Here is a 24,399-nt window from a genome sequence, read left to right as displayed (position 1 = left end):
AAGCAAGTTATTGGTAGCAGTCTAGTTTTTAATTGGGTGGTAGGTTCACAGATTGGTGTTTATTTTAATATTCAAATTTGTAACAAAGTAGGATAAATATTTTTGCATGCATTAAATATTTCAAAAGATAAATAAGCATTTTAATTTTTATTTGGAAAATTAAGAACATTTTTTAGCATCTAAAGAAAGCAACAAATTTCATTTTTTTAATGGAAAGGAAAAATACAGGAGGAATAAAGTTCGGTGATCTCCTAAGAGGATCAAGAAAAATAATACTGTTCAGAGAAATAGGAAAAAACTTCCATTTTGAAGCATGCTATTATTTTAATCCTAGATCATTCAGGAAGCTATGCTGGCTAAAACTGGAATATATTAAGAAGATTATACCTTCATCTGCAGTTCACATAAAGCAATTTCCATCCATATTCTGCATCTACATTTTTAAATAGTTTTTCATGCTTCTCTTTCTCAAATCAATCTCAAACTTCACAAACTGTCATATAAGGAGATTGATGCAACTATTTCTATTAGTGCTAGTTTTTTTGGGGGGGAGCATTAATCTCAGTTATTTTCTTGGGACTTCCTTAACTTGTTCTGGGGTCTGATGCAACACCAAACCTGGGGTAGGTATTGAGGAGGGTCATTTGTCCTCACAGGTTACTAATGAGGGATATTATCCTCTTGGCGTCTTTATTTGTTTTCTTTTTTTCTCTAAATTTTCTTTATTTATTACTCTCTAAATTCCCTTTAAGCAGGTAGCAAATTTTAAAAGTAAATGAAGTGATTCCTCATTTTTCAATTGATAGGTCCACATAAACCAGGGAAGGGTATAGAATACTAAAAGGTTCTGAGGTTTTTCTCGGCAAAAATAAAATCAAATATTCTACCCTCTTGATTTTCAGTTGTACATGTAACAAAATACAGATTACGTAGAATCTAGTCTCATGAAAAGATAAGTGAGCTCACAAATATTTGTAATTGTGCTTGGCATCTTTAGATTGACAAGCCCTCTCTGGCTTCTGAGCCAGCCTTGAGACACAGAAATGTTTATATAATGTTTGTAACCCTAGGCCTTGCAATTCTATTCCTCAAGTTCATTAAGTAACCATTGCTCTCTGGAGCCTGACCAAGAAGCAAAGTCTAGGTTCCAGACAACTATTTCCACTTTCTCTCCCCATAACCCAAAGGATATTTCTTTTGAATCTGATGGAAGTTCTGTTCTCCCTCAAACCCAAATCTTCCTAATGTGCTTGGGCTTTTAGAAAAGAAAGCTCAAATATCTTATTTTGCCAATTAATCTGCTTTCAACTCAGCAACATTCTTCCTAGAAGGCAATGAAACAGAGTATGTTACCTGCCAGAAAGGAAGGAGTGAGATACAGGGAAAAAGCTTAAATATTTCAAAATATTATCTAGAGATAAAAAAATGTATTTAAATATGGCTCAAAAAGTACTCACCATATGCTGGGAAAACTGGGTTGCTACATGCAAAAGAATGAAGCTTGACCACTACCTCACACCATACACAAAAATCAACTCAAAATGGATTAAAGAACTAGACATAAGACCTGAAACCATAAAATATATAGAAGGAAATATAGGCGAAACACTACGTGATTTGCATATCAAAGACATCTTTACAGACACATCACCCAAAGCAGTGATAGTGAAGGCAAAGATAAACAGCTGGGACTACATCAAATTAAAGAGCTTCTGCACAGCAAAAGAGACAATAACAAAAACAAAGAGAAACTCCACTGACTGGGAGAACATTTTTGCACCCAACACTAATGATAAAGGACTGATCACAAAAATCTGCAAAGAGCTGATGAGACTCAACAACAACAAAGAAAATAACCCAGTCAAAAAATGGGCAGAAGAGCTAAAAAGAAACTTCTCTGAAGAGGAAATGCAAATGGCCAACAGGCATATGAAAAAATGTTCAACATCACTTGTAATCAGGGAAATGCAAATCAAAACTACCATGAGATACCATCTTACACCAGTGAGAATGGCACATATTAAAAAAACTAGCAACAACAAATGTTGGCGAGGTTGTGGAGAAAAAGGAACTCTCCTGTACTGTTGGTGGGAGTACAAACTGGTCCAACCACTATGGAGAGCTGTGTGGAGATTTCTTGACCTACTAAACATAGAGCTTCCATATGATCCAGCAATTCCACTCCTAGGTATTTACCCAAAGGACACAGAAACATCAATTCCAAAGAGCACCTGCACCCCTATGTTTATAGCAGCACTGTTTACAATAGCTAAGCTTTGGAAACAGCCCAAATGCCCAAAAATAGATGACTGGATCAAGAAGATGTGGTACATATACACCATGGAATATTACTCAGCATTCAAAAAAGATAAACACATGCAATTTGCAGCAACATGGATGGCGCTGGAAGGGATCATGCTCAGTGAAATAAGCCAAAAAGAAAAAGAAAAATACCGGATGGTCTCACTCATAGCAGGAACCTAGAAAACTTAAATAAGGGACCAGGAAAATGAATAACTATAAGAAAGTGAAGATCAAAATCAACAAAAAACTATGAACCAGAGACACTTTTTGGGGGGTGGGGGGCAGGAGGGGAGGGATTGGGGTCAGAATGGGGGGGTTGCAATTGTATGGGGAATATAAAAATAAAATTTATTATAAAAAAAAAGTACTCACCATAGATGGGGGAAAAAATGGGCTCCTTACCAAAAAAGCTATTGTTTATCAAAATACTCTGTTAAGAAAGTGAAAAGGCAAGTCAAAAAAAGAGAAGGTAGCTATTTAAAATGCACATATCCTATGAATGATTCATGTTAAGAATATATAATGAAGTCTTACAAATCAGTAAGAAAAAAAATCAGCATTTCAAAAGAGAACATCCAAATGGCTAACAAACATATTACTTATAGTTCAGTTTCATATGTCATTATGAAAATGCAAATTCAAATCATAAGAAACACCACTCCACACCTAAAAGTGTAGTTGAAATGGAAAAGACTGACTCTGCCAGGTGTTGGCAAAGATATGGAATGTCTTAATTGGAAACATAAAATGGCAAAAACACTTTGGCAAACTAGCAATAAGTACTAAACCTAAGCATAAATATTCCCAATGACCCAGAAGTTCCATTTCTAGATATATGCCCAAGGTAAATGTATACATATGTTCATTCAATAAACATGTAAGACTGTAGTATCATTACTTAAAATAGTCTCAATAAGAAAATACCCAAATACTCATCAACAGTAAAGTGGTTAAAGGGTAGTATACATTATATTTTTTACAATGAAATAACATAACAATGAGAAAGAACAAATTATTTCCACATGAAACAACATGGAAGACTTTCACCAACATGACATTAAATAAAAGAAGCCAAACAATAGAGTCCATAGTGTATGATTCAATTTATATGAAGACACAAAACAGACAAAATTAATCTTTGGTGTTAGAAATCAGGATAGCATTAATTTTCAGATGAGTAATAACAAAGAGAGCACATGAAGAGGGCTCCTAGAGAATTAGTCATTTCTGTTTTGGGATCTGGATGTTGATTATACAGTTGTGTTCTCTTTATAAGTCAGTTGTGGCAGTTGCTCTTCAGAGCCCTTTTATGTAACAGTGTACTTCTTGGATCATGGAATGGACCAATCAGGTGTGAGCTATGAGCTGATTGGTGCTAAATGGTCCAATCAGCCACAGGATTGAAAAATGGTCTAATCAGGGGCCCTCTCTGGTGGCCCAAGGCGTTGAGCACAGCGCTGTGAGGCTGTCTGCAGCCTCTGCAGCATGAGTTCGATCCCCAGCTGGCCAGGGAGCAGTCCACATGGCATTGCGAACCTCTCCAGTCTCGCTTGCCGCTCCCATCAGCAGTATATTTCAGTCAGTTTCTGCCTCTTCTGTTCCCCTCTCTGTCCCCGGTAAGTTCTCTCAACACCCCCCCCACCACACCTCTGGCCTGTACCCCAGTTCTTGCATGCATAATAAATAAATCTTAAAAAAAATGGTCCAATCAGACTTGTCAGTGGGGCACTCTGAAAGAGGATATAAGTCAGGGTCAGAAGAAGCTGAAGGAGAGACAATGCCAGCCTCTGAACAGGAAAGATGATGTCAGACCCTGGACAGGACAGATGGTTCCAGCCTTCGAAGGAAGAAAGAAGATGGTTCCAGCACCCAAAGGGAGAAGAAGACTCTTTTCCTGGCCTCCAAAGAGAGAAGAAATGAAGCATCCAGCAGACAACCTCCAAAGAAGGATGAAAAGCCAAAGACCACTGTTATCAGAGGCCCAGACTCTGATCCTGTCTCTGACGTTGCCTGAAGGGAGCACTAAAGTACCTGGGTCTGCTGTCTCAAAGAACTGTTTGTTATTGGTATAACCCAACAACTCAGGAAGAGCTGTTAACACTTAGTGTCTCTGACACCGCCTCTAAGGGACCAATAATTACCATCACTACTGGCCGGTGTTGTCCAGCACCCCCGGTGACCAGTGGCGACCATCACTGATGCTATCTGGGTGAGATAACCTGCCACTTGTGGATATAGTAAGCTCTGTGTTTCCCTTATTTGTAAAATAAACTCCATGGTTGTGGTTACTGGAGACTGAGGTCTCTTAAAATTGTGTGCGCAGGTGAGAACCCACAGACAGTGACCTGTCCTCTTATCGGGCACTGTCCTTTGTTAGGCTATAGCCCATAGGCCCCTATTGTGTGAGTATTGTATTGCTATACCCCTTGGTTTTGATTTTTGGCCTTTTGGCCTTTTGAGGCTTTTTGGTGCCTCTCTTGTCTCAGAGCCCAGGCAGGTGGGTGGCCATTCAATCCTTCCATCCAGCCTCCTGCCCTGTTGCCCTGTGTGCCCCTATTTCAATGACACAGAGTGGAGGAAATGGAACTTATCCTGGCTTCTATACAAAACAAAGTATCTCTAGCACCTCAAAGATTAGAAGCAGTAAAAGACAAAACCCTTAACACAAGTATTGATGTTCTCATGGTGTTAGCCTCTGTTGTGAATTGAATTGTATTGCCCCAAAAGATATATTTAAGTCCTAACCCTGGTACCTGTAAATGTGGCCAAGCTTATTTAGAAATAAGGTCTTTACAAAAGATAAACACATGCAATTTGCAGCAACATGGATGGCGCTGGAAGGGATCATGCTCAGCGAAATAAGCCAGAAAGAAAAAGAAAAATACCAGATGGTCTCACTCATAGCAGGAATCTAGAAAACTTAAATAAGGGACCAGGAAAATGAATAACTATAAGAAAGTGAAGATCAAAAATCAACAAAAAACTATGAACCAGAGACACTCTATGGGGATTGGGGGGTGGGGAGGGGAGGGATTGGGGTCAAAATAAGGGGGTTGCAATTGTATGGGGAATATAAAAATAAAATTTATTTTAAAAAAATAAGGTCTTTACAGATATAATCAAATTAAGATGAGATCTTAATGGACACTCCTCTCTCTTGCCTTTGCATGGTTAGGCACTTCAGAGGACAGTCAGAACACTGAGATTCCTGAAAGAGTTATACTGAAAACATATTCCTGGTAACTGCACCTTTATTTGTTCTTTCATAACTAGGTACCTAGTAAAGTAGAATTTTAAAATATGATACCCATGTCTTTTTTTTAACTTTTTTTTTACTTTTTCTTTTTATTTTTAAAGATTTATTTATTTTTATACTAGAGCTGGGGTATAGGCCAGAGGCGCAGGAGGGTGAAAGGATTCACCAGAGAGAGAGCAGTGATACCCATGTCTATGATGTCTAAAGATGAAGGCTCACTCTGGGCACATTTTTATTATAGAAAAAAAATTATTATTATTTGGTTACTTCCCTAAATCATATAGATGGACAGCAGGAAGGTACTCTTTGCTAAGGAATAATAAGATTTTTTTTCTCTGTGTTAGCAATATAATTCAGAGTTCTGGAGAGTCTTGGGGTGGTAATAGACCAATTTGAATAAGAAGGCAAGGGGCTTTCTGAGAGGCAAAGTCTCAGAATCCAATCCCTTCTACTTAGATCTATAATTCTAGAAATTTGTTGGAGTGGCAAGAAAGAACTCTGATGGTCCCAAAAAAGAAATTACCTTGTAGGCGGCAAGAATCTGGATTGCTTATCTGGGTTCAACAGTTGAGTCTAATATTTTTTTTGGGGGGGGTATTGGCTTGTTCTAAGTTTAAAGTCCCAGGACTGAATCTGGCAGGCAGTGGTATGTGTTTTGTGGATCAACAGCTAAGCATGAAAAATTACTGTAATCTTGGTACTCTAGACTCTTGCAGGCTGCAAGATCTGGGGAGCCAGCAAGAGACACAATGGGGCTAGTGGACTGACTGGAATTTCTAGTTCTCCCTCTCTCTGCCTAGAATTTAGAAATAGTACCTATCACCTTGAAATGAATAGGTACCTAGATTCTTTACCAAATTAGGGGAGACAGCAGTCTCAAAAGGGAGATGGTAACCTCCTATTAATAAATGCAGATGAGAGCCTCCCCTGGTGGCACAGCTGTTGAGTGCTGGGCTGCAGAGCTGCCGGCTGCCTCTGCAGCCCGCTGGTGAGTGTCCCACATGGCGTGACAGACCTCTCCTGCCATGCCCGCTGCTCCCCTCAGCAGTGTTTCCTCAGTCCGCCTGTTCTGTTCCCTGCTCTGGCTCTGGTGAATTCTCTCACCCTCCCGCGCTTCTGACTGTACCCAGTGCTTGTATAAATAAACAAACAAACAAACAAACAAACAAATAAATAAATAAATATTTTTAAAAAATAAAATAAATGCAGATGAGAGTTTAAACCATTAATCAGGAAAGAAGACATATAGGCTTTATTTATACTCTTAAGTGGTAAGACTGGACATAAATTTACTCAATGCTTGAGGGTTTATTATGCATCAGGTGCTGTACCAAACTCTAGGACTACAGTGGTTTGCAAAAGAGACATGGTTCCTGTGCTCTTTCAGCTTCTGATCTTGTAGGGGTGACACACATTAAACAGATGCAATGAGGATTCACTTTCTCTTCCAGTTCATCAGTTCATGTGACCCAAACATAGCTTCCAAAACTCTAAATTTAAATCCAAACCAGTTTAGAACCTGTAGCTAACTGGAGTGTCTGAACCCAGTTCCAAATTCTTGAGAAAGAGAAACTGATTGACTCAATTTAATTTATGTGTATCCTGGTCCAGTCCAGTCAGGTGTAGCCTGGGAATGAGGTAACAGCGACCCATGGTCCATTCAGTGGAGCTGTGAGGAGGCTCTGTGGAGGTGACTGGTGGAGAGGGTAGTTAAAAAAATATGGACCTGCTATCTAACCCAATTATACTTATTGGATTCCACAGTGTATATAAAGTAACTACAATGGCCCTTATAATGTCCAACAAAATTTAATAATATCAAGTCCTTCATATGAGCAAGTGAACGTTTTCTCCCCAAGGAAAAATTAGAGCTGCAAATATATCCAAAGTATCTTTTCACATTTTCTTCAGTCAGAGGTTCTCAATGCATACCTATCCAGGTGCCTGAAATCCTAATTCGTTGTTATGACCTGAGCCATCTTTCACTGTTGTTCTGTTTTGTTTGGCATTGGGGAAAAGTCCTCAGAAAGAGAGAGGCCTAGCTGTTTCTGTGATGAAACTGAGGGTTACTCCGGTCTTCTCTACCCTGAGATGTATAAGATGGCAAGATCCACAAACTTACTAGTGAGAGACCATTAGGTTCTGTTTCATGATCTCTGCACATTCCCCAAACTTTCACAGGATTCAGGAGGTATCTACCATCATTTCCCATACAGTAAGCAGAGGTACTAGCATCACCACATTATTTGTGTATATATTCATCATAAGTAACTGAAACACATTAGATGTTAATTCTGCTCTATGAGAAGAAATGTCAAAATGCAAGATTAGGAAGACATCCAGATCTTACACTGGTGAGAATTAGAATGCATATGAGCCACAAGGAGACTAAAAGCAATGACTGTGTCCAGCTTAATACTTAAACTGGAGACTGGCCAATGAATCTCCTAGTTCCTTCCCTCTGGGTTCATAGCCCTAAATTCTCTCCCTTTCCATCTTGGTACATAGATCATAAGCAGTAAGAGGCAGAGAAAAACCTTCTAATAAGGCTTGGAGCAGTGGTTCTTAATCAAGGACAGTTTTGTCCCCTTCCCCCGTGCCCAGCGGACATTTGGCAATGTCTGAAGATATTTTTGTTTATCACAGTTGTGGGGGTGAGGAGGTGCTTACTGGCATTTACTTGGTATAGGCCAGAGATGGTGCAAAACATCCTTCAGTTCATAGAACAGCTCCCCACAAATAATGTCAATAGTACTGAGGTTGAGAAACCCTAAGCTACAGTGTTTAGAGCAGAATATGCCTCATTTATAAACAGCATATCTAGATGTTTAAACTCTTGGACTCTGAGTTCCCACTTAGCCTGCTCAGTGAAAGATGATGGTCTGGGGATAGACACTGCTACCCCACCACCTGCATAGGAGAAAAGGCAAAATCCAACAGGTTAATTGGAAAGAGGAAACTATCCAAGCTTTTAAATTTAAATCCAGACTAGTTTAGAACCTGTAGATAACTGGAGTGTCTGAACCCCATTCCAAATTCTTGAGAAAGAGAAACTGATTGGAGAAGTTCAGGATAAAATATGTCAAAGTATAGATCCTCATAGCAACACATTTTACCCTCTCAATTATTACCTCATAAAACTCCCAAGAAAGTGACCAAATTATGTGTCCTTGAGCCTTATCACAAGTTCTCCATAGCATGAGTAGGTGAAAATAAGGAAAATTCAATCTCTTCTTACTAATCCAAAACAGTTGTACATTTTCAGTATCTAAGCTATTGCTTCTCCCCAGAATCCCATTTCCCACCACCTTGGGTTGTCTCAATTTTACTCATCTTTCAAGGCCTACATCCAATGTTACATCTACTTGATTTCCCACAACTTCCCTAGTTCTTCTAAGTTGGATTTTTTTTAATACTTGCTACTTTATATCAGGGTTATCTGATTTTAGAGGAGGTTCTCAGTTTTTGTACATTTAACTTATGAAATAGGCATAGTCATAAATTCTATATACACATACACAAATCATCTTTGTGCTGAATTTGGACTTGAATAATTCAGATGACAAACATTTCAAGCTTCCAGTCAACCTTCCCATTACTTCAATGCAGCCATCTTGATGGAGCAGATTTTGTACACTAATTCAAATATTTTATTACATTTTCTCTTTTCATGTTATAAAAATACTAATGGAAAGTCAAAGCACTAACACTACAATTTAGACGAGGACCAATAACATCAAATATGTCAAAAACAATGACTTGAGATAAGCATATTAGAGCAATTGGTCAATCTTGGAGGCAGCAAGAATCTGGATTGATTATCTGGGTTCAATAGTGGAGCCTAATAGTTTTGGGGGATTTGGCTGGTTCTAATTTAAAGTCCCAGGACAGATTTGACTGTGTAGGAAAAAAAATGGTAAAAGAACATGTAAAGATGACAAAAAGAAACATTGAAAATTAAGTCCAAAAGCATAGTGTGATAATTTAGTGTGGAGAATTTTTTAAATTTTAGAGTGAGAATCAGTATAGACTACTGACATGGTGTTCCAGAATTGGAGAAGTTCATATTTCCATAGAACTGTTGACTGGGGCACAGTTTTAATGCTATCAAATGAAAAAATAAGCTGGTGCTTGACTTCCTTTGAACAAATTTGTACAGGGAGTTGAAAAGATACCTCAAATACAACATGAAAATTCCCTTCTCAATCCCTTGAAAGTCATTATCATCAATTCCTTCTTCCCAACACCAAAAGCAAATTGTTTTCAAAATTGGTAGAAGATTAAAAAAAAACACAGACCTTTTTTTATTTATATATATATTTTATATTATTCTTCATTTTTGTACAATGTATACTTTCTCCTCTCAGGTGTAGTCTCCATAAAATTCCCACCACCAATTTACACGAGCACCATCACCATAGTCCCTTGTGCTCTTCCCTCCCCTGCTTTGATCCCTCCACTCCCCTTCCCCTGCAGAATGTCTCTGATTTATAGTTGCCTATTAATACTGTATTTTTTACTTATTATAATTATTTTTTCCTGTTCCTTTATTTGGTCCCCCTATGTTCTTCCTAAAAGTGAAACCATCTGATATTTTTCCTTTTCCTTCTGGTTTATATCATTGGGCATAATCCCTTCCAGCTCTATCCATGTTGCTGCTAATGGCATGAGTTTATCTTTTTTGATTGCTGAGTAATATTCCATGGTATATATATACCACATCTTCTTGATCCAACCATCTATTTTTGGGCATTTGGGTTGTTTCCATATCTTACCTATTATAAACATTGCTGCAATAAACATAGGGGTAAAGGTATCCTTTTGAATTAATGTTTTTGTGTTCTTTGGGTAGATTTCTAGGAGTGAAATTGCTAGGTCATATGGTAGCTCCATTTTTGGTAGTTTGAAACCCCTCCACACAGCTTTCCATAATGGTTAGACCAGTTTGCATTTCCACCAGCAGGTGTAGGAGAGTTCCTTTTGCTCCACATTCTCACCAACATTTGTTGTTACTAGTTTTTTTTATGTGCCATTTTTGCTGGTGTAAGGTGATATTTGATTGTGATTTTGATTTGCATTTCCTTGATGACAAGTGATGTTGAACATTTTTTCGCATGCCTGTTGGCCATTTGCGTTTCCTCTTTGGAGAAGTTTTTTTTTAGCTCTTCTGCCAATAGCTCTTCTGCCCATTTCTTTTTCTTTCTTTTTTTTTTTTTAAGATTTATTTATTTATTTATTTATTTATTTATTTATTTATTTATTTATACAAGCACTGGGTACAGTCAGAAGCACAGGAGGGTGAGAGAATTCACCAGAGCCAGAGCGGGGAGCAGAGCAGGCAGAAGGACCGAAGTACACTGCTGAGGGGAGCAGCGGGCAGCAGGAGAGGTCTGTGTGCCATGTGGGACCCTCCTCAGTGGTGGGGTGCAGCCGGGGATTGAACCAGTACTGCAGAGGCTGCAGGCAGCTTCGCAACCCAGCGCTCAACCGCTGCGCCACCGGGGAGGCCCTGGGTTATTCTTTTTGTCTCAACTGACATTTGGGTTGAACAAAGTCAGGTGAATGACATACAGCGCTTCTGCAGTGCTCCCATCTCCAATAAATACAAAGAGGGGAATCAAGACAGAATGATTCTTGGTTTGTTGAAGGATCCAGCAGAGCATGGTTGTGGTAGAGGCCTTAAATCAGAAAGGAAAGAAGAACAAATCTTCAGGGCCCATGACTAAGTAGTGTCTCTCTGAGAGAGAGACTAGGTAGTCTTTTTCTGATGTCCCATGTATTTGAAGGTTTCTCCAATCTGAAATTTAAAATATGAATAATCACAGCTCTATACATGAGTCCCAAGAATCTTTTTTCTTGGATTTTAAAAAAAAAAATTATTTATTTATTTATACAAGCACTGGGTACAGTCAGAAGCGGGAGGGTGAGAGAATTCACCAGAGCCAGAGCGGGGAACAGAACAGGCAGACTGAGGAAATACACTGCTGAGGGGAGCAGCGGGCGTGGCAGGAGAGGACTGTCGTGCCATGTGGGACCCTCACCAGTGGCCAGGGATTGAACTGGCGCTGCAGAGGCTGCAGGCAGCTTCACAGCCCAGTGCTCAACCACTGAGCCACCAGGGGAGGCCTGAGTCTCAAGAATTTTTTCTGCTCCTTAGGTGATTCTTTCCTCAGTTTTGGGTAATTTCTTAACACACATGTGCTTAACACTCAATTGAAGATTTGAGAGGAAACTTCTGCAGATCTCTCGAGTTTTTTGTTTGTTTGTTTGTTTGTTTGTAGTTCTCTATACTCCATGCAACTTTTCCCACTCTCTGCTCTATGAGTTCCAGCTATCTGAGCTTCCCTGACTCCTCAACTCTACATCCTCAATTTAGGGAGAAAACCATGCTCCATTTAAATCCCCTCTTTCTGTACTGTGACCTGGAAACTCTCTTCAGGGGTCAGTTGGGCAATTACAGAACTCACTTCATTTGATTCCCATTTCTGCACTGCTTGATGTCAAATGTTTGAAAAACCCTCTTTTCATATGTTTGATCTGTTTTCTAAGTTGTTTTAGGCAAAGGGTGAATCTGGCTGCCCTAATTCCATCATAGCTGGAATCCAATTGAAAAATTTTAGACAGGTAAATGATATGAATAGATTTGTAAGTTAGAAAGATCACTGATGGTTGATATGAGAGACTAATTGGGAGTACTAAACCATAAGCAGAGAGATTGGCAAGGAGGCTGGTGCAGTTTAGATCCATGTAAGTAGTATCATGGAAATCTGGCAGGAAGAAGCACAAATGTAGCCAGTTCCAAGACAAATTTCAGGACTAGTCTCTTGATTGCATAAGGGCAATCAAGACTGGATCACAGACCCAATGTATAGGGCAGATTTACATACATGGTAACAATTCAGGGTATCAGTCACAAAAGCCAGGAAAACAGATGAGAAATATGTTTAAAACATTCATTTTGAGAAAGGGAGGCTGGTGGTGAAATGCAGAGACAACTACCCAGACATGATCTCATTTAAGTAGCTTATCTTAGTGTATGTACTAAAACCTATGAGTTAATTAATGTCTGCCTATAGCACTTACTATAAGTGATGTAAATTAGTTGTACAATTCCATGTGACAATTCTTGGATTATTGTTCTCTTTGTCATTACTTTATGCCTTATCTCTTCTTCTGCATTCTAAGTACACCAGAAGCAAGGACTATAATTGTGAGCTTCTCTTTTTCCTAACCAGCAGCTTTAGTAGGGCTATTGGTCAGGTTTCATCACTCTGAGTCCAGTGCCCTTTTTTAAACTATAAAATTAACTAGCACCCTTGACAGAAAATTTACTAAGGTAATTACAATTATTTGTTGGTATATATAATTCTTAGACAGGCATACATGGTTTAAAACTGTGCAAAGCAAAAGCAATTTTATCTCAAAAAGATTAAGTCATTGTGCCATTTCCATTTCAGTTAGATAAAAAATTTGTTATAGAAGTAAAAAGTGCTAACCACCCCTATAGGCACACACTCCCAAATGAGGTGTAAGTATTATTAGAATTACGGTATGGACTTTTTAACAATTTTCTCCAGATCAACAGAATTATAATTCATTATTTTTAATAGCCATATAATATGCTTTTATGTGGATAGACAATTTATTCAACCATTCCTTTATTGATGGACACACAATTTTCATGCTGCTTTTATTTCTGTAGAATAGACTCTGAATAGCTTAGTCAAAAGGTAAGTGTATGTAGCAGATACCAGTTTCCCTACTTCCCCTTCTTTCCTGCTAAGAAAATGCTAATTTTGTTCAGGTATCAGACAGAAAAACCTGATCCCAAGAAAAGTGGTCCCATTCTTTGTTTAATATATGACATATGATTCAGCTGTGACAAAGATGTATGGGTAAGTTTGCCAAGGAGATATTTGGAGGGAAAAAAAGCCTTCCCTGGATAAAGGAGAGTGGCACCTCTCTTCCTTCTCTGGCCAATGCCATTCCTTTGTCTTTTTTCTTCCTTGGATGATCATTGGATTCAGCAACCCATCTTGCAAGCATGAAGTAAAAAGCCTAGGGACAAAAGCGATTTTGTCAAGGATGGTAGGCTGGAAGGGTGGAAGTATGGAAGTATAGATTCCTGATGACTTTATTGAATAGTTAATCCAATGCTAGCATCTGTGTCCATCCATATTTCTTGTTATGTGAGAGAGAAATACAAACCTCTATTTGTTTAAGCCATTATTATATTTCAAACCCATTCTAAATTGATACTCTAGAATTTGAATTTAATTAGATTCTCCCAGATTACTTTGTAAAAAGGTAGTAGCAAGTCATATTCTATCAGCAATGGGTAGATGCATGGAAGTGACCATTCATCTGGAATTTATTTTTGCAAACAGCATAAAGTAGGGATGTTTGCTTTCTTAGATGACCAAAATTGGATGACTAATTTTGAAAACAGTTTATTAAATAACCTATCCATTTTGCACAGACCTGCAACAGATATTTTATGTTTTCTGTAGTTACTGCTTTTAATTTATTTCTCTCTTCCCTACCCAGGTTTCATTGTTTTAGGGGGAGTGAGTGGGCAAGACTAAAAGCAAATTTCACTTGACAATCTCTTTGTATTTGTTTTCCAAAAGCCCAAGCTTAGGGGAATAGGATTAGGAACAGAGACAAAGTATCTTGTGCAGAAAATATGAAAGAATAAGGATTTTATCCAGCTTAGAAAAAATCTAGCTCTTTTTAACCCTGGGACTGGGATATATATATATATATATTATATATTATATATATATATTATATATATTATATATATTATATATATATTATAACATATATATATATTGTTCTTTTTTTAACCCTGGGATGATGTAATGCTATGGGAGACCCAGGAGTCCTGAGTAGAGGGTACCTGTGCCCTGCTTCCTGGGATAGACGGAAAACCTGAGAGAGAAGGATCTATTGTAGGCAGCCTTGAGAAAATTTCCCAAGCCACTGGCAGGGTCTCAATGCAACAAGGGTCTGTTAGACCATAAAAGAACACTGTGTGCAGAGGTAATGGATCTTGCACCACTAAGTTGTATCACCTGATGAACAAGGACACAATGGTCCTCTGCTCACAGGCCTTACCACTATTTAACAGCCCAGAACTGTGGCATTGAGGGCAAGTTACTTTGTAACTTGGAATAGGGAACTTGGAGTCTAAAGTTAAATGGAATCACAAACAATATACAACAAAATGATTAAGAGTATGGACTTGGAACTAAACTGAGTTCAAAACTAACTCTGACATTTATTGGCTGTGTTACCATGCATAAGTTATTTAGCCTTTTTGTGCCTTGGTTTACTAATTTGAAAAATGGTGTTAATATTGACACATAATATAGGATTCAATGGATTTATATAAAGCACATAGTAAATGCTATTTATTATTATTACACATCTTAGTGTGTAGACTCTGATTCATTCCTACTACATGAAAGATTTATAAGACTGTTCTTTTCAAATAATTTATTTATATATATTTTAAATTATTGTTCTTTTTTTAAAAAAATTATTTATTTATGCATACAAGAGCTGGGGTGTAGGCCAGAGATGTGGGGGGTGAGAGGATTCACCAGAGACAGAGTGGGAAGAGAACAGGCAGACTGACTGAAATACACTGCTGAGTGGAGCAGTGGACAAGACAGGAGATGTCTACCTTGCCATGTGGGTTGCTCCCTGGCTGGCAGGGGATCGAACTCATGCTGCCGTGGCTGTGGATTGCTTCATAGTGTGGTGCTTTAACCACTTGGGCCACCAGGGAGGCCCCCATCATTGTTCATTTTTGTGCAATATTTGCTTTCTCCTCTCAGGTGTAGTCCCCATAAAATTTCTACCACCAATTCATCACCAATGGTGACCCCTGGGTCACCATTTCTACATGCACCATCACCATAGTCCCTTGTGCTCTTCCCTCCCCTGTTTTGATCCCTCTCCCTCTCCTTCCTGTGCAGAATGTCTCTGATTTATAGTTACCTGCTAATTTTGTTTTATTATTTATTGTTATTTTTTTCCTGATCCCTTATTTGGTTCCCCTATATTCCTCCTATAAATGAAACCTTCTGATATTTTTCTGTTTTCTTCTGGCTTATTTAACTGAACATAATCCCTTTTAGCTCAACCCATATTACTGAAAATGGCATGAGTTTATCTTTTTTGACTGATGAATAATATTCCATTGTGTATATGTACCACATCTTCTTGATACAGTCATCTATTTTTGGGCATCTGGGTTGTTTCCATAGCTTACCTATTATAAATAGTGCTGCAATAAACATAGGGGTGCAAGTATCCTTTTAAATTAAAGATTTTGTGTCCTTTGGGTAGATTCCTAGGAGTGGAATTGCTGGGTCATATGGTAGCTACAATTTTAATTGTTTGAGGAACCTCTACACAACTTTCCATAGTGGTTGGACCAATTTGCATTCCCACCAGCGGTGTAGGAGAGTTCTTTTTTCTCCACATCCTAGCCAACATTTGTTGCTGCTGGTTTTTTTAATACGTGCCATTTTCACTGGTGTAAGATGGTATGCCATTGTGGTTTTGATTTGCATTTCCCTGATTATAAGGGATGTTGAGCATTTTTCATATATTTGTTGGCCATTTGCATATAATAAGACTGTTCTGAAAGATAGAAAGTTGGAATAGATATAAAGGGGTTATTGGAAGGGAGGAGGAAAGATAGTTAGGAAGAGCGGGCAGATAAATGCAACCTTATTAGTAAGCCCAGGAGACTGAATTGTCTAATTTCCGGAAGAAAATACAATGCCAGAATGTACATTTCTAAAAAATCTGATCATCTTCTGGAGAGGGAAAGGGTTGTTATACAATAGCAACCTGAATTCAGGCTCAATATTCTGCCCACATGGAGACTTTGGAGTTAAGATTCCAGACACTCAGCAAGTTTTAGAGAAATGATGTGGTCTTACTCTTTTAAGGTTCTCCAAGAGTCAGCTTCCAAGGCAAAAACACTTACCTTAAAATTGTCCCCTGATACATGGCCTGGGGCACAGGCCAGAGTTGTGGGGTGGTAAGAGGCTCCACAAGAGACAGAGTGGGGAGCAGAACAGGCAGACAGACCGAAAGCACTGCTGAGGGGAGCAGTGGGTGAGACAAGAGAGGTCTGCATCGCCATGCGGGATTCTCCCTGGCCGGCAGGGAATCGAACCGGCGCTGCGGAAGGTGCAGAAAGCCTCACATCGTTATGCTCAACCGGCTGTGCCAGCGGGGAGGCCCACTTACTGATTTTTTTTAATGAGTTGAACAAGGCTGAGGTACTGAGGCCTACCGTATGAAAAGAAAAAAAAAAATGGGGGCGTGAGGAGTGTTTTGGTATCCTTCAGTGATAGGACCTTGAATCTGGGCAGTTGAAAATATTAGCCCACATCGTCTCCTAGCCTAAAGGTGTCCAGCTAAGGCTTGAGTGGCACTCATTCTGGAAAAAAGCCCAGCCTTTTAGGAGTTTTCATTTAGAGGTTATGGCACCAGAGCCTAGGGGACTGAAAAAATGGCAGGCACTGGGGTGAGCGGACATACATTAAAGTTCTGACTCATTCATACATTGTTGTGTGAACTTGAGCCAAGTCGTGTCCCCTTTCTCTTCCTGAGCCTCAGTTTCCAGCTTCGTGGAGGCAGGATTGTTCAAGTGAGAATGACAGAAACAATTCTATAATGAGGTTAATACAGTGCAAGAAGCAGTTCATAAATAAAACTGCTGCGCCTAGGTTAACTTATGGTGAAAGCGCAAAGGGGACAGGATACATTACTAGAAGATCTGGGAAGTGGAAGGTGGGCTAGATGGTGAGAGGCAGCCTGAAGGGGAGGTAGGACTCGGCCTTCCTGCACGCGCACAGTTTAAGGGTTCAGCTGAGCCGCGAGGGGGGAGGAGTCGGACTTCTGAAGGGGTTGCTATGGCACCCGAGGGGCCAGGGTAGCTTAACCGAACCGTTAACACATTATTCCCACCCCCATGCGTTACCGCTCGGCCGAGAGCCGTTGTTTCAGGCAAAATGGCGTCGGTAAACCCCCTCCCGACCCGGGGTCTAAGTAAGGCGGAGTGTGGGCTTGGGACTGGAGGTGGTAATAAAAACTACAACTCCCAGGGTTCATCACACTCGCCCGCGAGGCGCAGGGCACGTGTCTAGACCTAACGGTTACTTGTAGTCAAAAATCCGTTTCATACTTTCCTTTTCCATCCCTGCTTCGTTGTTGCCAAGCCCTGGCGCGCGCGCACTACGGTCTTGGGAGGTTGTGGGGTTGCGGGGGGTTACATGCCATGGCCGTTCGGCCATTATCTTCGCATCGTAAACGGGAGACTGGTATTTGTAGATCTGTGCTTCGATTTCTAATTCCGAAGCCGGCAGGTATGGGTCTCGCGAGAAAAGCCGGAAGTTGGAAAAGGGAGTTTGCGGTGGCTGGAGAAAAGGTTCAGGCGGGTACCACGTTTTGGTACGGCACAGCCACCACGTTTACAAGGAGAGCTGATAGTGGGCGGTGGGTAGCTAGTAAAGTGAGTGCGTAGACTTTTTTTTTTTTTTTTTGACGGGAGAAGGTAAAGGAGCAGTGGAAAGAGTGAGAGCTTTTGAACACACAAGAGGTGTCACAGGCTCCTCAATGAGATATTCTTTTTGGAAAGGAGAAGCCTTTCTCCTCGACGCGCATCCCTCTCTCCTACAGCGTGGAAGAAGGCGGGGGAGGAGTGTGCACGCTCTCATTGGCTAGCCACTCGGCACCTCGCAGCTATAGGGGCTCTCAGGAGTTGGGGCTGCTCCACTGGCTTTTCCCGCCCCTCCCCCTCTCCATTTCCTCCTCCCCCTCCTCGCCCTCCCCTCCGCCATCCTCTTTTCTCCGTCTGAATTCGGACGCGTGCGCCCACTTAGCTCCGGGAGATCGCGAGCTTGAGCTCTTACCTCGCTCCCCTCACCCCGCCCGCTCTTTACCTACCGGCCGAGTGTGGCCGGGTGGGCTCGCCAGGCGGGGTGGGAGGGGGGCGGTGGCGGCGGAGGACGCTCGCGTGCGCACGCGCACACGTTGCGGAGCAGCGCTCGACACACCAAGGGATGTGAGAAGCATCGGGGGAGGCGGGCGAAAGAGGAGGAGGTGGTGTGTGTGTGTCTGTGTGTGTTCTGTGGTGTAGCTCTACGAGAGGCGAAAGGAGGCTTGAAAGAGGGTGCGGGAAGAGCGAACAGTCAGTCTTCCTCCTCGAGAGCCTCTATCTGGTGAGGGTCCCGGGCCGGCCGGGGCGCTGGGAGAGAAGGTGGAGGCCGGGGGGCGTGTCTGCGATCGCGCTGAGAGATGAATGGGACCGGGATGAATGGAGGGAGGCAGAGGCGGCCCACTCCGTTCGGAGTAAGCGCCCTAGTAGGGGGCGGCCTGACCACGCCAGGGTGATTGCCTTCATCAAGAGGTGTGAAACAAGGCCGGGCTTCGGTCTTGGGGGTTATAACTGCTCTTGGTGTGAACCGGCGGAGAGGAACGTTAAGAGGGGGAAAGCGGGGTTTGAGATTGAGGTGCGTTTTTTGTTTTTTGTTTTTTCTTTTGTCACGGGCTGGCAACTTTGGAAATTGCTGGAAGACTAGAGGATGGGGAAGGTGAGGATACACAAGGGGGCTAGGAGGAATGAGTGATTTAAGAGATTGAGGCTACTTAAAGGGAAGATCACTTTATGTGGCAAGTTAAGTTTCAGTGGGTCACGGGGTGGGGGAAAGTGGATTCAAAATTTAGAAATTCATTCGATGTGTGACGGTCGATAGTACTGGATCGTGTAAGGGATATTACTGTATGGTTCTGTAAATGGCTTAGGTTCATGGAGACTGAGAGTGGTTATTTGGGAAAGGGTGGTGTGTTTTGTGACTGACAGGTTGAGGATGGGGAAGAGATGGTATGATCGGGTTAAGATAAAAGTAATGAGGTGGCTTCACTGTACTGAAAGGTTTTGTCTGACTAGTTAACAGTGTGAAACATTTATGTAGTGATGTGTGGGTGGAAATCTTCCACGTGTGTGGATATCCGTGTCATGGGAGTTGATAGATCTTGCTAAAATGAAATTGAACCTTCAAAATAGATGCGAGTGTTATGGTCATTTCTTCTTAAGAGTTATTGCTAACTGAAGCAATTTTTAAAATAGTTTTTAAGTAATGAATTCTTATGTATAATAGTTGTTGCATCCAATTTGGGGAGGCAGTGTTCTCCTTTCTCATGTATAATAACTTGTAATACCAAGAGAACTTTTAAAATTTTGAAGGACAGGTATCTCTGCTCTTTGGATTGAGGAGTTTAAAAATTGCTCAAAATCAACAGTCCAAAGGAAGGATACTTTGAATTAAAGTTCAAATGCACTAATGCTGATTTTGAATGCTAAAATGATTATACATGATTTTTTGTCATTCTGAATTTACTTTGAAAATTGGCATTTGTTTTCTGGTGTGAGTTTAAGTTACAGCAGATTACTTGGACATTTTGTTCTCTGAATATATTACTTCTAGTAAGGATGTCTTGAGGTGCTCTTACACTGTTCTGTTCAAGATTAATAGTTTATGAATTTTTAAACTTGTCATGATTACTTTTTACAAATTTGAGAACATTCCATGTCCTTTTTCTTTTATTCTGCTTTGATATTGGAAAGAGTGTAGTTCATGTTTTGGCTACCTGGAGTTTGAAGACAAAAGTTAATACTTTATCCCTAATCTCTTAGATTCAGCTGAATACTTAGTATACTTAGTATATTAGTTATAGAGCAGAAGTATAGAGCCTGGAAATGTTGCACTAACTTTGCTAGGCGAGGTAGTCTTGTACTATATGTTTCTGGAGCGGAAGAACATTCAAGAATTGAGGCTGAAAAGTGTAAGCATGGGATACTTGGGGAGAGGAATGAGATAGGACTGGAATCTTAGATTGAAGCTGGGGGAAGGACTATGCAGAGCTAAGAACCCTTGACTCTCTTAAGGAGAACAACACAAGCAGAGTTGTGGTGTTCTTTCTGCCTTTTCTTATGATACTTCTTCAGGCAAACAGGAGTGCGCTCCTTATCCCCCTTTGACTTAGCACTCATTCTTTTCAAACTCACCTTTGTCTTTAGCTATTTCTGAAAGCATTTCCTGCTCCTCTTTTTGATCTTTTCCCCAGTGTCCTCCATCAAGCTTTGTTAGGTACATCAAGCTTTGTTAGGTACGCCTCTTTAGTGGTCCCATCACACCTTGTTTATATATATTTTTAAAGATCCATTCATTTATGCATACAAGAACTGGTGTACAGGCCGGAGGTGTGGGGGTGGTGAGAGGACCAGGCAGGCAGATGGACTGAAACACACTGCTGAGGGGAGCAGCAGGCCAGCCAGGAGAGGTTTGTTGTGCCATGTGGGTAGCTCCCTGGCTGGGGATCGAACTCTTGCTGCAGTGGCTGCAGACAGCCTCACAGGTTGTATCTCAACCCCTTGCGCCACCAGGGAGGCCCCCACCTTGTTCATATTTTTTTTTCCTCTTTGTATCTGAGAGAGACAGTAATGCTTGGAAAAGTAAGATTTACCGTTCTGTTAAGTGGTAGACTCTAGAATTATAAATCTATGGCTGATGATGCAATTATTATTCCATGGTGTTTTAGGAATTAAATTTCTGTAATGTAGACTTCAACTTTTTTCTATAAAGGAGAGGATTTTTTTTTGTTGTTGTTTCATTGCTTGCCCAATAAATGTTAAAGCTAATGGTTACAAAGAGCCAGAGTGGTCAGAAGTAAAGAGCATGAGAACTGTTATATCATATGTCTAGTCAGATAATTTATTGAAAACATAGTTAACAAAGAGCCTAAATTTTTGTGTATATTTTTATGGTGAGAGGGAGTTGTGTGCAAGGAATAACTCTTCTCAGTCTCCCATCTTAACATAAGTAAACCAGCTCTATTTGCCGATACACTTGATTATGTCTCCGGTAAAATCCAGCATTATTTTAGAGGGCTGTTTTTTCCCCCACTGTTGTTTGAGATTATAAAATCTATAGATGACTAGGACATCTATAAAGGCATTTAGTCAAATTCCCAAAGTTTCAAAAGTGGAACTTGATGCCATTTTAATTGCGTGGATAGAACTTGTCATGAGATATTTGGAAAATGTTGAGATTAACTTACTGTAGAAGTGAACTTTTAATGCCCCTTCTAGGGATATATTATTTTTTTCATGAACTTAAATAGAAATTAATACTTTTTTGTGTGTTTTAACTTAGTAACTTTGTTATTGTGATAAAATTCATGTAACAGAATTCAACATTTTAGAGTGCATAATTCAGTGGCATTAAGCACCTTCATGTTATTGCATGTATAGTTCCAAAACATTTTTTAGCACCCCAAAAGGAAACCCTGTACACATTAAACAGTCACTCCCCACACCGTCTTCCTCCTACTTACTTGGCAACCACTAATCGGCTGTCTCTATAAATTTGCTTATTCTGGGTATTTCATGTAAATGAAATCTACAATATGTGACCATTAGTGCCTGGCTTCTTTATATGTTTCTGAGATACATGTTGTGATATGTATCAATACTTTATTCCTTTGTTATGGTAGTATAATACTCTGTTGTGTAGATGTACTGCATTTTGTTTGTGTATTCATCAGTTCATGGACATATGGGATATTTCTACCTTTTGGCTTTTGTGAAAATGTCGGTATGAATATTCATATACACAAGTTTTTGTTTGAATATATGTTTTCACTTCTTTGGGGTATGTACCTAGGAGTGGAATTTCTGGGTCATTTTGTAATTCTATGGTTAACTTGTTGAGGAACAACCAAACTCTTTTCTATAGTGGCTGCTACACCATTGTACCTTTCTATGGCAATGTGTAAGGATCCAGTCTCTCCCAAGCCTTGCTAACAGTTATTACTTCTAGTATTTTTGTTTGTTTCTGGTGTTGGTGTGTGTGTGTTATGGCCATCTTAGTGGGCGTGAAGTGATATGTCATTGTTTTTGATACTCATCTCCCTAATGACTAATGGTTTGGAATATTTTTTCATGTGTTCATTAGTTGTCTTTTTTCTTTGCAGAAATGTCTGTTTAAGTCCTTCGTCCATTTCAAAATTTTGTTAACTTTTTATTGTTAAGTTATGAAAGTTTGAAAAAATATATTCTAGATACTAAACCCTGACCAGATATATAATTTTCAAATTTTTCTTCCATTCTTTTAGTTGTCTGTTTACTTTCTTGTCATAATGCACAAAAGTAGTGCCATAATGCACAAAAGTTTTGAAATCTAATGAAATTTAAATTATATATTTTTCTTTTGTTGGCTATGCTTTTGGTGTTATATTTAAGAAACCATTGCCAAATCCAAATCATGAAGATTTACCTTTGTTTTCTTCAAAGCATTTTATAGTTTTAGCTTAAACACTTAGGTCTTTGATCCATTTTGAGTTATTTTTTGTATATGGCATGAGGTAAGGAGCCAGATTCAACCTTTTGCATGTTGATTAACTTGAATCTTTTTAAACTATCAAACACATAATACAAAAAACTGTAAATATATTAGTTAAATGAAGTGATTTTTTTGTGATATATAATCACTTTTTGGGCATTGTGGGGGGGAATGTTTCTAAGTACAGTCTTGAAGGTTATGACTTGTATTTGAAATGTGGGGCTATTCTAAAGCTCTTTATTAGTCAGTGAGACTTCGTGATCAGGATACTTTAATATGGCAAGCTAACAATTTGTATCCTAAAGTAATATGTTTTTTAATACAGAATATTATTTTTGTTTTCAAATTGCTTGTGTAAGGTAAAATCTTTGCTTAAAACTAGGAAAAAAGCATTTTTATAATAAATTTTATTTTTATATTCCCCATACAATTGCAACCCCCTTATTTTGACCCCAAGCCCTCCCCTCCCCACCTCCCACCTCCCATAGAGTGTCTCTGGTTCATAGTTGTTTGATTTTGATTTTCACTTTCTTGTAGTTATTCGTTTTCCTGGTCCCTTATTTAAGTTTTCTAGATTCCTGCTATGAGTGAGATCATCCGGTATTTTTCTTTTTCTTTCTGGCTTATTTCGCTGAGCATGATCACTTCCAGCGCCATCCATGTTGCTGCAAATTGCATGTGTTTATCTTTTTTGAATGCTGAGTAATATTCCATGGTGTATATGTACCACATCTTCTTGATCCAGTCCTCTATTTTTGGGCATTTGGGTTGTTTCCAAACCTTAGCTATTGTAAACAGTGCTGCTATAAACATAGGGGTGCAGGTGCTCTTTGGAATGGATGTTTCTGTGTCCTTTGGGTAAAAACCTAGGAGTGGAATTGCTGGATCATATGGAAGCTCTATGTTTAGTAGGTCCAGAAATCTCCACACAGCTCTCCATAGTGGTTGGACCAGTTTGCACTCCCACCAACAGTGCAGGAAAGTTCCTTTTTCTCCACAACCTCGCCAAATTTGTTGTTGCTAGTTTTTTTTAGTATGTGCCATTCTCACTGGCGTAAGATGGTATCTCATGGTAGTTTTGATTTGCATTTCCCTGATTACAAGTGATGTTGAATTTTTCTGTAGCTTTTCTTCTGTGACAGCTTCTGTGTCATTTTGTTCAATACTTTTTGAAAAAGCCAATTGTGAAAAAGCCAATTCCAGTTGATAGTGAACTAACGGATATTATTTGAGGAAGTGTTTTTATGAGATGTTGTTTAATTTAAAATGCATTTCTAAGAACATATATGGATGATATTTAGTGACTTACTGTACAGTTAATCAGAAATTGGCAGTAGTTTTATCCTAAAATCAATCATATCTATGTGTTACATAGTTTATTATTGTGAGCCAACTTCTTTGATCAAA

Source organism: Talpa europaea (genome assembly GCF_964194135.1).
Source record: "Talpa europaea genome assembly, chromosome: X".
Lineage (NCBI taxonomy): Eukaryota > Metazoa > Chordata > Mammalia > Eulipotyphla > Talpidae > Talpa > Talpa europaea.
The sequence above is the reverse complement of the archived record's forward strand: the minus strand, read 5'-3'. Positions refer to the sequence as shown.